Source organism: Cervus canadensis, chromosome 15 (genome assembly GCF_019320065.1).
Source record: "Cervus canadensis isolate Bull #8, Minnesota chromosome 15, ASM1932006v1, whole genome shotgun sequence".
NCBI lineage: Eukaryota > Metazoa > Chordata > Mammalia > Artiodactyla > Cervidae > Cervus > Cervus canadensis.
In genome coordinates, this window is record NC_057400.1 from 35,270,058 (window position 1) to 35,276,057 (window position 6,000).

Genomic DNA, 6,000 nt, shown 5'->3' on the forward strand with positions numbered 1-6,000 from the left:
CATTTCCAAGGCAAACCATTCAATATTACAGTAATCCAAGTCTATGCCCTGAACAGTAATGCTGAAGAAGCTGAAGTTGAATGGTTCTATGAAGACCCACAAGACCTTCTAGAACTAACACCCAAAAAAAAGATGTCATTTTCATTATGGGGTGTGGAATGCAAAAGTAGGAAGTCAAGAGATACGTGGCGAAACAAGCAAATTTGGTCTTGGAGTACAAAAAGAAGCAGGTCAAAGGCTAACAGAATTTTGCTAGGAGAACCCACTGGTCATAGCAAACACCCTCTTCCAACAATACAAGAGAAGACTCTACACATGGACATCACCATATGGTCAATGTGGAAATCAGACTGATTATATTCTTTGTAGCCAAAGATGGAGACACTCTATACAGTCAGCACAAACAAGACCAGGATCTGACTATGACTCAGATCATGAATTCCTTATTGCCAAACTCAGACTGAAATTTAGAAAGTAGGGAAAACCACTAGACCATTCAGATATGACCTAAATCAAATCCCTTATGATTATACAGTGGAAGTGAAAAACAGATATAAGGGATTAGATCCAATAGAGTACCTGAAGAATGATGGACAGAGGTTCGTTACATTGTACAGTGGGCAGTGATCAAGACCATCCCCAAGAGAAAGAAATGCAAAAAGGCAAAATGTTTGTCTGAGGAGGGCTTACAAATAGCTGAAAAAAGAAAAGAAGCAAAAGGCAAAGGAGAAAAGGAAACATACCCATCTGAATGCAGAGTAACAAAGAATAGCAAGGAGAGATAAGAAAGCCTTCCTCAGCAATCAATGCAAAGAAATAGAGGAAAACAATAGAATGGGAAAGACTAGAGATCGCTTCAAGAAAATTAGAAATACCAAAGGAAATTTTCATGCAAAGATGGGCACAATTAAGGACAGAATCATATGGACCTAACAGAAACAGAAGATATTAAGAAGAGATGGAAAGAATATACAGAAGAACTATACAAAAGAGATCTTCATGACCCAGATAACCATGAGGTGGTGATCACTTACCTAGAGCCAGACATCCTGGTATGAGAAGTCAAGTGGGCCTCAGCAAGCATCACAATGAATGAAGCTAGTGGAGGTGATGGAATTCCAGTTGAGCTGTTTCAAATCCTGAAAGATGATGCTGTGAAAGTGCTGCACTCAATATGCCAGCAAATTTGGAAAACTCAGCAGTGGCCACAGGACTGGAAAAGGTCTGGTTTCATTCCAATCCCTAAGAAAGGCAATGTCAAAGAATGTTAAAACAACTGTACAACTGCACTCATCTCACATGTTAGTAAGGTAATGCTGAAAATGCTTCAACAATACATGAACCTGAACTTTCAGATGTTCAAGCTGGATTTAGAAAAGGCAGAGGAACCAGAGATCAAATTACCAACATCTGTTGGATCATCAAAAAAGCAAGCAAGTTCCAGAAAAACATCTACTTCTGCTTTATTGAATATGCCAAAGCCTTTGACTCTGTGGATCACAGCAAACTGTGGAAAATTCTTAAAGAGATGGGAATACCAGACCACCTTGCCTGCCTCTTGCAAAATCTGTATGCTGGTCAAGAAATAACAGAACTGGACATGGAACAACACACTGGTTCCAAATCGGGAAAGGCGTATGTCAAGGCTGTATATTGTCAGCCTGTTTATTTAAATTATATGCAGAGTACATCATGCAAAATCCCCGGCTGGATGAACCACAAGCTGGAATCAAGATTGCCAGGAGAAATATCAATAACCTCAGATATTCAGATAACACCACCCTATGGCAGAAAGCAAAGAACTAAAGAGCCTCTTAATGAAATTGAAAGAGGAGAGTGAAAAAGTTGGCTTAAAGCCCAACCTTCAGAAAACTATGATCATGACATCTGGTCCCATCACTTCATGGCAAATAGATGGGGAAACAATGTAAACAGTGACAGACTTTATTTGGGGGAGCTCCAAAATCACTACAGATGGTGACTGCAGCCAAGAAATTAAAAGGTGCTTGCTCCTTGGAAGGAAAGTTATGACCAACCTAGACAGCATATTGAAAAGCAGAGACGTTACTTTGTCAACAAAGGTCTATCTAGTCAAAGTTATGGTTTTTCCAGTAGTCATGTATGGATGTGAGAGTTGGACTATAAAGAAAGCTGAGTTCCAAAGAACTGATGCTTTTGACCTATGGTGTGGAGAAGATTCTTGAGAGTTTCTTGGACTGCAGGGAGATCCAACCAGTCCATCCTAAAGGAGATCAGTCCTGGGTGTTCATTGGAAGAACTGATGCTGAAGCTTAAATTCCAATACTTTGGCCACCTCATGTAAAGAACTGACTCATTGGAAAAGACCCTGATGCTGGGAAAGATTGAAGGCAGGAGGAGAAGGTGATGACAGAGGATGAGACGGTTTATATCATGACCAACTTCATGAATATGAGTTTGAGCAAGCTCCAGGAGTTGGTGATGGACAGGGAAGCCTGGTGTGCTGCCATTCATTGGGTCACAGAAAGTCAGACATGACTGATCAACTCACCTGAACTGTACTGAACTGAAGTGAGGATTGTATCCTTACCAAAGCAAACAAAATGCCATAAGCCTTTCTGCCTTTGTAGAAGATGATTATGGTCAGACATCCAACAGGTTTGAGTTTAATTCCCAGCTCTTCCACGTAACAGCTCTGTGAATTGAGACAAGCAATGAAGTTTCTCAGTCTCTGCATTCAATCTGTATTTTAATAATAATAGTACCTACCTCATGGAATTATTTAATGATTAAATAAGACAACAAATGCAAAATGGTTAGCATAGTACCTGCCCACAGAAACACTCAAACTATTGGGTCTTACTGTTTATATATAGTGCTGTGCTGTGTTCTGCTTAGTCACTCAGTTGTGTCTGATTCTGTGACCCCACGGACTGTAGCCCACCAGACTCCCATGTCCATGGGTATTCTCCAGGCAAGAATACTTCAGTGGGTTGCCATTTCCTCCTCCAGGGGATCGACTGTCAATTGATTTATTTCCATGCTAAAAAATAGCCTATCTTATAGCCTACATTAATGAAAACTATAAGCAATATAAGTAATGAAAAACACTATTCAAATAGTTTAAGACTGTTTTATTTCTCAAAAGCCTTATGTCTACAGGCAGCTTCAATTCAGTTTTTCAAAACCAAATTTAAATCCATCATGTATGGTCAGCCTCAAAAATCCAGTTTAGTAGATACCGTGATTCTCTGGAATATTCAGCATCAGCCTCAATCAAGTGGAGTTCTACGATGGCAGATGTGGTATTCCAAGGCAAGTTAGAGGAACAGAGCAATGTCCATTTCCTGGTTTTTGTCAGTGTTACATGCCTCATATTAAGGAAGTTGCTGTTGTTGTTCAGTCACTAAGTTGTGCCAGACTCCTTGTGACCCATGGACTGCAGCACACCAGGCTTCCCTGTCCTTCACCATCTCCTGTAGCTTGCTCAAACTCATGCCCATTGAGTCAGTGATGCCATCCAACCATCTCATCCTCTGTCGTTCCCTTCTCCCCCTGCCTTCAATCTTTCCCAGCATCAGGGTCTTTTCCAATGTGTTGGCTCTTTGCATCAGGTGGACAAAGTATTGGAGCTTCAGCTTCAGCATCAGTCCTTCCAATGTATATTAAATAATCTCATAATCTCTCAGAGAAGGCCTGTCAATCTTCTTTTGAAACCAAACTATGCCACACTGTGCAGCTAAAAAAAAAAAGAAAAGAAACAGAGCTCTGAATTAAAAGGTACCTAAGTGATAAAGAGAATATGAGATGTAATGGCCATTCTTAATGGATAAAGGGAAGCTATCAAGTGAGATGCTAAAGAGATTGGTGAGACCTCATATTTACCACATCTTATATTAATCATCCAAAAAAGAAAGAAAACACACATTCATTAAATCTGCAGATGGTACTAAATATAGCTCACTGTTAACTTTGATAGAGGATAGCATTTGTGTAAAAAGGACTCTTTCAGTTAGAAATAAGGTCATAAAATGCCTGAGATATGACTCCCAAACAATCCATATTTATCAGGATATTAGCATCATACAATGTTAAAACCAACTGCATTTTATTTTATTCTCCTTCTGCTGCTTTTATCTTCTTTCAATTTTTCATTATGGAATGCTCATTATATACAAAATTGAAAATATACATAATTAAAAAGAACAAAAATGAATAGCTCTTATTAACATTTTGTTCTGTATTTCCAGATGTATATAACACATTCACTATCATGTTTGCAAATGGATTGGTTTCTCTAATTTTTAATTTTTAATTATTTCTCCATTTTCAGTAATCTGTGGCTGCCTGCTGCTTCACCTGATAAGCACAGGCTCTTTCAAAGAAGCCACTCATCATGGAAGCTCAAAATTTCTTATTCTGGTTATGTCCATACAGTGCTCAGTAGCTGGACGAACTCTGAAAAAAGTCAGGCAGGTGGAGCAGAGAGAGCATAAAGGAATTGTTAACCAGTAGAAGCAAAGTGACTACATTTTCAATTCTGTTATTTTACCTGTAAATATGCCTGCCAAGTCGCTTCAGGTGTGTCTGACTCTTTGCAACCCCATGGACTATAGCCTGCCCAGCTTCTCTGTCCATGGACATTCTCCAGGCAAGAATACTGGAGTGGGCTGCTATTTCTTCCTCTGGGGGATCTTCCCAGGGATCGAACGCCTGTCTCTTTTGTCTCCTGCTTTGGCAAATAGGTTATTTACCACTAGCATCACCTGGGAAGCCCAAAATACATATTACGTATTAACATAGCCAGAAAACTCAATCACATTTGAGTTCATACATGTACTTTATAAGAAAAAATAAGTATTTTAATCTCATTTCACCATTTAAAAAATTCTCATTTTTATTTATCAAAATTGTGGTAAAATGTATATATAAACATTTTTATCATTTTGGCCATTTTCAAGTGTACAGCTCAGTGCTTTTTGGTACATTTACACTGTTGTGCTTCCATCGCCACCACCCATCCCTGAAACTCAATTTATCCTGCAAATATAAAATACTTTTCAGTAACTCTCCATCCGTCTTCCCTCCTGTCTTTGGCCACCACCATTTCATTTCCTGTCTCTATGAATTTGACTAGTTTAGTTACCTCATGTAAGTGGAATATACATTACTTGACCTTTTGTGACTAGCTTGTTTCACCTATCAGCATGTTTTCAAGTTTCATCCATGTCGTAGCATTTTTCAGAACATCCTTCATTTTGGAGGCTGAATTACATTCTTTTGTATGTATAGACCACATTTTGTTTATCCATTCATCCATTCATGGGCATTTAAGTTGCTTTCACCTTTCAGCTATTGTGACTAATGCTGCTGTGAACCTGGGTCTAGTCCATGCTTTCAGTTCTTTTGAATATATACCCAGAAGTGGAATTGCTGAATAACATGATAATTCTGTTTTTAATATTTGTTGGGTGGCTGTACCATTTTCCAAAGTATATGTACCATTTTACATTCATGCTACCAGTGCTCAAGAGTTCCAATTTTCTTCCAACACTTATCTTCTATTTTTATAATAACTATCTTAGTGCATGAAACTTTATTTCACTTACATTTGACTGTATTGTCATTGAGTTATAATTAGCATACATACTAACTACATTAGTTTTAGATGTACAGCATAGCAATTTGATATATTTGTATATTATGAAATGATCAATGCAATAAAAAGCTACCATTCATCAACATACAAAGTTGTTGCAATACTATTGACTGTATTCTCTATGTTTACATTACATCCCCTGACTTACATATTTTAGGGTTGGAAGTTTGAACCTCCTAATTCACTTTGCTTATTTCATCCATTCCTCCATCACCTTTAGTCTGACAACCACCAGTTTCTGTTTCTATGATTCTCTCTATGAGTCTGTTTCTCTTTTGTTTGTTCCTTTGTTGTCTGTTTTATTTATTTATTTATTTATTTTAATTTACTTATTTTAATTGGAGGCTAATTACTTTACAGTA